This window comes from Lycium barbarum, chromosome 9, assembly GCF_019175385.1.
Source record: "Lycium barbarum isolate Lr01 chromosome 9, ASM1917538v2, whole genome shotgun sequence".
Classification (NCBI taxonomy): domain Eukaryota; kingdom Viridiplantae; phylum Streptophyta; class Magnoliopsida; order Solanales; family Solanaceae; genus Lycium; species Lycium barbarum.
This window is the reverse complement of record NC_083345.1, coordinates 33,817,495-33,827,793: the sequence shown is the minus strand read 5'-3', so window position 1 is coordinate 33,827,793 and position 10,299 is coordinate 33,817,495.

The following is a 10,299-nucleotide window of genomic DNA, read 5'->3' as shown; positions in this document are numbered from 1 at the left end:
GGATAAAGGCAAGCAAATTGCACCAGCTACCATTGTTCAAGAAGCAGTCAAAGGCAACAACAAGGTTGAGAACTATAATCAGAATCATAGATATCAAAATCATGTTATAAAGGTGTTGCAAAGCGATAAGGTGATAGGTAATGTTAGTGATTTATACAAGTGCAGAACAAACAAAGGTAAGAAGCATGCTAGAAATGATGGAAATTGCCAGAATCAGTTGACAGCACCTGGAGGAAAAGAAAATGCAGAAAATACAGTTGATAATGATCCTAATGTTGTGCAATTTGGTTTGGCACAAGGAAAACAAGCTGCTACTATTACTAATGTGCAAAAAACTAATAAGTTTCCTGCCTTAGAGAATTGTGATGGTGAGCATTAAGACATTGTGGAGCAGGTTCATGTTGACAAGCAGTTGGTACCAGTAGTAGCACCAGTGGTGCAGAATTTAGTGGCAGACAATTTTGATAAACAACTAATCACAACAGCTATTGTTCAAGAGGGTGCAACATCTGGTGAAGTGCTTATTAGTGGTGAGAAACCACTTAATGTGGATACTGTTGTGTTTACACCTGGAAAAAAGCTATCTCCTAGTAAAACAAAGCAGTGGGTTGAGAGAATTTGGTCAAAACCTATGGAGGAGTTAGTTATTGAGAATAAGGTGTGTGAAGAAATTCCTTCAACCACTTATGACAATAGTGGGAATATGTCATGACCCATTTTGACATAAGCCGTGCGGCCACTTACCTCTCCCACCTCGGTAAGCGAACCCTTAACCCAACAATAATTAAGATATAAATAATTAAATCAAGCAACGGAATAGAACAAATACATAAGTCTCACGATATATATATTTATATTTATATATATATATATATATATAGTATAATAGGGCGAAATAATAATAATACCCCCAGGGTCTAGTCTGAGTAATACAAGAGCATCTAAAAGGGAAATAATACAAGTATGGAATAATAATACAAAAAGTATCTATGTCTCTGAATAGAATAGGACATAATGATAGAGAAGTCTTCAAGGCAGCGAACGACCATGCTCACCTTGGAAACTCGAAGATAATGCTGAAGCAACTATCAGCCACGTGTCACAGAAGCAGATCCAACCTGATACTCTGCATTCATAAAGGAATGTAGCAAGTGCACGTCAGTACAAACAACAATATTGGTAGGCATCATCAGCTGACTAAGCATAGTTAACACAATCCAGATAATAAAGCAGATAAGCAGATAAACCAACAAGTATAAGTCAATGTAATCGAATCCAAGTATACGTCATCGCCTAAGTAAAACATCTAATCCCAAATGTGCCAAGTCTAAATGTATCAAGTCCGAATCCAACATCACAAGTACAACACCAAAACATCTCAAAATCAAGCCATGATGTAATGCAATGCAATAGTGTATGAATGCAATACAATTCCATGCAAATGTTGTGTATACATGTACTCCGAACGGAAATATCGACATCTCGATAGCAGAACCCAGTGTGACTCGCGAAGTCTAAGTGCCACCCATCCCGGATCTTTGCCCAACACACAGACGGGACCCCAGATCTTTGCCCACGGGGGGTTCTCATCGGCACCACTCTGGGGGACCGGCGGAGTCCATGCACTCACTCAATCAACGATTCTGGAACTAACATTGGATATTGGCCATCTCATGTGACTCAAGTAAAATCCAATCCCAGTTCATCACAGTGTTTCATAAAGTATCATCAGTATCTCAATAGTGTATCATGAAAATGAGAGTGCGTGCAATGCATGTATCAATGTCAATAATCATGCTTAATATCACAAGTACCAGCAATGGGTACACCAACAATATATCCGAAGTACAAATACCAACAGTGGGTACGCCAACAATATAACTGAATCACAAGTACCAACAGTGGGTATGCCAACAATATCGTAATCAAGATGATAAAACAGATTCTAATATCTATTAACAACTCATGGCATCAAGCCAACACAATGGAACGATCAAATAATAACATAACGGGGTGGCCAGTCCTAACACACAACAGGGCCCAACCTAAGGTAATATCCATCCCAACTTCATACCTGAAGGTTCACATGTTGTCTTCGACAATATAATATAAATATGTGCTTCGCTATACGAAGTCTCATCAAGGGTAAGCCATAACCTACCTGGATGGCTGAACCGCAACACCAACAACTCACTCTTTTGCCATGCCTTTCTGCTGAACCTCAGAACCAAAGTAGTCTAAGCATAATCAAAATCTAGATTAGAAATCATGACGAATGCTACTAATATTGCTACTGTTTTAATTAGGTCAATTCTAACCCTAGAAATTGGGGAAACGGGTCCACAAGGGAAAAACGGAAAATTCGGAAACAAAATATCAAATTAACACTAGGTGATCATAATCCAACCACTAATTGCTAAATTAACACATAGATTTACCCAATTTCGAATTTGAAGCCAAACCCCCAATTTGGGTATAAACCCTAACTCTTTGATTCCGAAATTCAACACTAGAAATGGAAGATATATGATTAACAAGCTTAGATTCATTAAAAACTAGCATAAACCCCATCAATTTCATCATTAATAAGCCTAGAGAAAATATTCATCAAAACCCTCTTCCAATTTCATTGCTAAGGGATTATTATAGGAAAAGGGAAATCTATGATGATTAGGATTAAAGGAAGAGTAAAGGAATTAACAAGATTTACCTCCAAGAAATTTCCCAAAATATCTCCAAGAACAATCCCCAAAAGCTCTAAATTCGAAATGGAAATAAATGAGGGTCTAAAGGCTTTTAACAGTTCATTAATTTTACACACTGTTTGTCACCCGCTTTAGCGGCACTTGGACCGCCCCCAGCGGAGCCGCTTCAGCGGTCCCTCGACCGCTTCAGCGTCTAAGCCTAAAATGCTTGGACTGCTCTAGCGGTACCGCTACCGCGGTACTGGTGCCACCAAAGCAGGCACCAGACACCAGAAACTTACCCAAGTTTCATAATTCAATCCGATTTTCTGACTAATTCCCGAGGCCATCTGCTTACATACCGTACATGTAGACACACATAAAAACACGCTACGAATGCGCCAGTGGCCTCAGAATTCCCAACAGAGCTCTCGTTGACCGAGTCAACCCCCGATATCTTAATTTCAATTTCCCAACCCAAGTCCCAAAATGCATCCGAGTGCATTGGGAACTGAACCAAATACACAAATAATTTCTAAACGACCATCCGAACCTCTCTGAATCGACGTAATTCCAAAACAAGTTCGTGTACCCAAAAGTCAACTTTGGGTCAACTATTTATCACTTTAAGCCTATATTTCACAAAAGTTGCCCGAATCCGGTCTAGATACCTCGAGAAGCGTGCCAACAATCCCCCCGGATAAAAAATGAGCTAAGAAATGCTCAGAAAGGGACGAAAATGCTGAAAAGACTATAACGACCAAACGGGTCGGTACATCAGATACCAATTGAACCGTCGCTCGTCATCGAGCGAATAAGAGAAAAGAAGCGGGGAATACCTGAATCAGTAAACAACTGGGGGTATCGGCTACGCATGTCGGACTCGATCTCCCAAGTAGCCTCCTTAACAGGATGGTTCTTCCATTACACCTTTACAGAAGCAATTTCTTTCGACCTCAACTTCTGAACCTGCCTATCCAAGATCGTGATAGGCTCCTCTTTATAAGTCAAGTTCTCATCAAGCAATATAGAATCCCAACGAACAATGTAAGTACCGTCGGCATGGTACTTCTTCAGCATCGAAACATGAAAAATTGGATGAACTCTTGCCAAGCCTGGCTACAAAGCCAACTCACAAGCTACATCACCTATACGATCAACAACCTCAAACGGACCAATATACCTGGGGCTCAACTTTCCCCTCTTACCGAACCTCATAACACACTTCATGGGTGAAACCCTCAACAAAACCTGGTCACCAATAGCAAACTCCAAATCCCGGACCTTTCGGTCCGCATACATCTTTTGTCGACTCTGAGCTGCCAAAAGCTTGGCCTGAATAATTCTCACTCTATTAAGGGACTCCCTCAATACATCTGTACTCCAAGACTGAGCCTCGAACCCATCAAACCAACCAATCGGAGATATACATCTCTTACCATATAAGGCCTCAAAAGGCGCCATGCCAATACTCAAATGATAACTGTTATTGTACGCAAACTCTACCAAGTGTAAGTATTAATCCCAATGACCACAAAAATCAATAACACACGCTCTCAACATGTCCTCGAGCACCTGAATGGTTCACTCGGACTGGCCATCGGTCTGGGGATGAAAAGCTATACTAAGATCCAATCGAGTACCCAACTCCTCATGAAAAGCCCTCCAGAAATTGTAACATCCTGTAAATCCGAGTTAGGTGTCAATGTGAAATAATTGGGGTTTAGATGTCATGTTAACCTTTTGGATCTTTTGGGATGGAAAATGGTGTTAAATAATCTTTTCGGGGTCAAATGAGATAAGGGAGTTCCTTAGAAATCCTGAAATTCGTCTAAGTCTGAGACAGTTTCAGTTATGCCCAGTTTTCGGGTATTTTTGTTGGGAATTTGGGAAAACTCAAAACATGAAAATTGTAGGTATTTGAAATACCTTTCCAACCATATATTATGGAGGTCAAACAAAGGTCTGTACGAAAAGTTATGACCGATTTACTGAAGCTATAGAAAATGAAAATCCCGATTCTTGTAGGATTAGGTTTTAAAGCCCAAGCCTTTATAATAACCTATAAATACAACCCAAAAACGTCCAAGGAGAGGGTTGTTCCACCAGAGCCATATATCATCTATCTAAGGTGAGTTTTTACTCAAATCCCTAAGTTAATTTCCTTAACTAATCATTAGATTAACACCGAATCATTATATGAAATCGATAAATTATGGAAACTTCATTCAAGGTCAAATATGGGATGAAGCTTTGGGATTTCTTCAAAAAGGTAACACCCTCACACTTTTATGGATATATGGAATTATTATTATGTTTTAGACATGGAATAGTTGGTAAAATCATGAAATAGGATTGGTTTAGATGCACTTTATTAAAAACAAAACCCTAGTATTTGTGCTGTAGAATTTCCTCCGACCAGCCATATTAAATTGACGTTTCCCGCTTATCTAACCGTTGGATCGAGCCCAAATTTTAACTGAGTGGTCCCAACATATAGGTCTTAAATGTGAACTGTGAAGATCGGATTTCAAGGTCTGTATCTATGCGTTTCCAGCTATGAATAGTAGCTGTGAATTTGGTGAATATCTATAGTTTATTGGTCATACAAACCTCAATTAGATGTAGAATGATTCTTTGAAGCATGGGGCTTACGTTTGGGATATTTTAACGGGATTTAAGGTATGTCACTTTTAAAAATCCTTTTGACTATAAAGGTTATTTGTATTTCTCTTTAAAAATAAAATCCTTTTTGAATATAAAGGTAATTTATATGTCTCTTTTGCAAACTCCCTTGAAAGATTGATTCTTTATAAAAGCATGTTTTGAATGATATGATGAATTGGTTTTACACTCTTGAAATTTATTATATGTTTTGATTAATGGTTAATGTGCGTGAGGGGACAAGCCCACATTAAACCTTGATTGTATTATCCTCTATATACGTATATGGAATCATAATCGTTTTCTTCTATAAGAGATGATCAGTGATGATGGTTAATTGTTGGTATTGATGACTTTACAAAGAAACTAAGACAAAGGAATCTTGTTTAAAGAAGTGGAAACGTTTTCAGGATTATCTATGAAACTATGGATTTTCATAATGGCATAATGAACTTTAATGCTATTTGATGGTGTGACTACTTTGAGATAAACTGTGAATCGGCTTCTATGCTATGAACTTTATTGTTGTGTTTGGCCTAGCTACTTGGGAAGAAAGGTAGCCACTATGGATCCTAGTGTGGTAATTTCCTAGCCATTCGGGAGGAAGAGTGGCCACTACCGGGTTCGCTACCCGGGGTGTGATTCATGCCTAGCTATTCGGGAGGAAGGATAGCCACCGCTGGGTTCGCTACCCGGGGTGTGATTTATGCCTAGCTATTCGGGAGGAAGGATATCCACCGAGAATTATATGTTCCGGTGTGGTGCGCTATGCGCGATATGATTGATTCTTGGGCCTGTATTGGCATGTGTGATATTATTATTCTCTCATGGAACTGTTGTTGACAATCATGATCAATTTGCAAGACATAATTGAAAGTTATAACTTGACAAGAGGCTTTGTAATGGGTTTTGATAATTCTTATTGAGGTACATATGCTGAATACTTGTTTTTATATTGATTAATGGCTTTGTAAACTGTTTAATAAATGATATTAAGAATCATAAAGTGGAATGACTGTTTTTATACTATCTTTTCAGAACTGATTTCTTTATGTATTATTATATTTTATTTTTATAATACTTGTTGTTCCCGAGACACTCACTGAGTACGAAAGTACTCAGGCATACCATTGTTGTTTTTTATGGTATGTTAGGTAACGGAGAAGAGCAGGTTCATGATACTCTCGACGCTTAGGAGAACTTGCTGCTGCTGTTGATTTGGTGAGCCCACATCCTTGTTCGTGGGACACTTCCTGTTTCATTTATTATTCTAGATTTCCGGGCTGCGTCCCGAAGTTAGATGATGGTTGTGTCTCTTAGAAGCTCTATAGATAGTTGTCAGAATTGTGGGTAGACTGTCAAAGTCTCGTACGACTTAATGGGTGCTTGGCACATTTATGACTATTTACTTATAAAGACTTTCACTGATTTAATTCATATATTCATGATTTGTTACATTTAATTTATAAACTGTTGGAGGTGAATGTTGGACCTGGCGGGTTCAAGTATTATTATTGTGTTGTTTAGGTTCTTCCGATGTTGTTCATGACGTCGGATGCCGGTCACGTCTAGGGTGGGTTTTGGGCGTGACAAGGTTGGTATCAGAGCCTGGTTTAGAAGTGTCCTAGGATTTGTCTTTGGAGCTGTGTCTAGTGGAGGCCTCTTCATACAGACTGGCCACCTGTATGGATGTGTGACTACTAGGACATTTTACGTATGTGTATAGACTACCGTCAGTTGAACAAGGTCACCATTAAGAACATGTACCCTCTTCCCAAAATAGATGACCTATATTATCAACTTCAGGGCGCCCAATGCTATTCCAAGATTGACTTCGGATCAGGCTATCATCAGTTAAAGGTTAAGGAAGTTGATATTCCGAAGACCGCTTTTAGAACCCGTTATGGCCATTTTGAATTTCTTGTTATGTCATTTAGGTTGACAAATGCGCTAGCTGCTTTCATGGATCTTATGAATAGGGTCTTCAAGCCTTATCTCGACTTATTCGTCATTGTCTTCATTGATGCTATTTTGGTGTATTCCCGTAGTGAGGCTGATCATGCAGAACATCTCAGAATAGTGTTGCAGACTCTTCAAGATCACGAACTTTTGGAAAAATTCTCAAAGTGTGAGTTTTGGCTTAAGTAAGTGGTGTTCTTAGGCCATGTGATCTCAGGTGAAGGTGTTAAATTTGATTCTCAGAAGATTGATGCCATAAGGAGTTGGCCCAAACCCACCTCAGTTTCTGATATAAGAAGTTTCTTGGGTCTGGCGGGCTATTATAGATGTTTCATAGAAGGATTTTCTTCTATCACTACTCCGTTGATTAAGTTGACTCAGAAAAAGGTTAAGTTTCAATGGTCAGATACTTGTGAGTGAAGCTTTGAAGAGTTGAAGAAGAGACTAACTTCTGTTCCAGTATTGACGCTACCAGAAGGAACCGAAGGATTCGTGGTTTATTGTGATACTTCAAGAGTTGGTCCCGGATGTGTCTTAATGCATCATGGTAAGGTTGTAGCTTATGCATCTCGTCAGCTCAAGGTTCATGAAAAGAATTATCTGACTCATGACTTAGAGTTGGCAGCTGTAGTTTTTGAACTTATGATATGGCGTCATTATTTGTATGGAGTGCATGTTGATATTTTTACAGATTATAAAAGCCTGCATTATATCTTCAAGCAAAGGAAGCTGAATCTTAGGTAGAGGAGATGGCTCGAATTGCTTAAGGATTATGATCTGGATATTCTCTATCATCCGGGGAAAGCGAATGTTGTAGCCGATGCTCTTAGTTGGCATTCTGTAGGGAGTTTAGCCCACGTTGATACAGTTAAGAGAGTTATGACCAAGGAAGTTCACCGTTTGGCCAGTCTTGGAGTTCGACTTTTGGACTCGGAGGATGGCGGTGTGGTTGTTCAGAATAGAGCTCTTTCCTCCTTAATGGTTGAAGTCAAAGAGAAACAGTTTAGTGATCCCTACTTGTTGCAGCTGAGAGAGGGGATTCACAAGTATAACACGATAGCTTTTGAACAAGGGGGAGATGATGGTACCTTGAGGTACCGAGGCAGATTATGTGTTCCAGATGTGGATGGGCTCAGAGAGCGAATCATGTCAGAAGCTCACAACTCCAGGTATTCCATTCACCCAGGTTCCACTAAGATGTAACATGATCTTAAGGAGATTTATTGGTGGAATGATATGAAGAATAATGTGGCAGATTTTGTAGCTAAATGTCCGAATTGTCAGCAAGTGAAAGCCGAATAGCTTGGCTCAGAATATTGATATTCCTGTCTGGAAATGGGAAATGATCAATATGGACTTTGTATCAGGTCTACCTCGTTCAACTAGAAGGCATGACTCTATATGGGTAATCTTTGACCGCCTTACTAAGTCGGCACACTTTTTGCCAGTCAAGACCACAGATTTAGTAGAGGATTACGCCAAGTTATATGTTCATGAGATTGTCAGATTGCATGGGACCCCAGTGTCTATTAGTTCAGATCGTAGTGCTCAGTTCACAGCGAACTTCTGGAAATCCTTTGAGAAAGGATTGGGTACCAAGGTGAACCTCAACACAGCTTTTCATCCGCAAACAGATGGTCAGGCAGAGCTCACTATTCAAACCCTTGAGGACATGATGAAAACATGTGTCCTAAATTTCAAAGGTAATTGGGATGATCACTTGCCTCTCATTGAGTTTTCTTATAATAACAGTTATCATGCTAGTATTGGGATGACACTATTTGAAGCTCTGTATGGGAAAAGGTGTAGGTCACCAATTGGTTGGTTTGAAGTGAGTGAAGTGGAATTGTTAAGGCCATATTTGGTTTATCAGGCTATGGAGAAAGTCAAGTTGATTCAAGAACGTTTGAAAACGGCTTAGAGCTGCCAGAAGTCTTACACAAATATGAGGCAAAGGGACTTAGAATTTCAAGTTAATGATTGGGTGTTCCTTAAAGTCTCGCCCATGAAAGGTGTTATGAGATTTGGCAAGAAGGGAAAGCTCAGTCCCAGATATATAAGACCTTACAGAATTCGACGAAAGATCGGTCTAGTAGCTTATGAACTTGAGTTGCCATAAGAGTTGGCTACTGTACACCCAGTGTTTCATGTGTCCATGTTGAGGAAATGTGTAGGACACCCGTCATTGGTTGTTCCTGCTGATACCATAACAGTTAAGGAGGGTTTGACTTATGAGGAGATCCTCGTAGCCATTCTTGATCGTCAGGTTCGCAAGTTGAGAACTAAGGAAGTAGCCTCAGTGAAGGTGTTATGGAGAAGTCAGAAAGTCGAAGAGGCTACATGGGAAGCAGAAGAGGATATGAAATCCAGATACCCTCCTTTGTTCGAAGAGCAAGCAGAGAACGCTCAAGGTAAATTTCCTCAGTCCATGTCATGCCATGTCTCATATTTTGCGCTCATGTCTCAAGCTTCAGTATTCATGTTTCCATGTAATCACGCCATTTCATGTTCCATGTTTCATGTCATGTTCCTTTCACGTTCATGTATTCAAGCCATGTCCAGTCTCAATCTTAACCACAACCCATCATTCGAGGATGAATGATCCCAAGGGGGATATATTGTAACACCTCGTAAAGTCCGTACTAAATTATGTTCATGACTCAGGAGGTTAGAAACCCAAGAAGGAGAGTGTTGGAATCGAAAATAAGTTTCAATTCATAAAACCATGTGCTACACCCCAAGGGACGGTTCGTAACGGGTGTTACGGTCCATTATTTATACCGTAATAGGTACGCTTGAACAATCACCGTCTCGTAACTTTTGGACCAAAAGACGGTTCATCATTACGGATCGTAACACAAGTTACGACCCGTAACGTAGTAGCGAAACTCAACCTTAGAAACTCGGACCTCACTGGAATTTTGACGCATGTTACGGCCCAGTGTTACGGAGCATAACCTGTGTTAAGACCATGTTGTGCCGCATCTGAGAC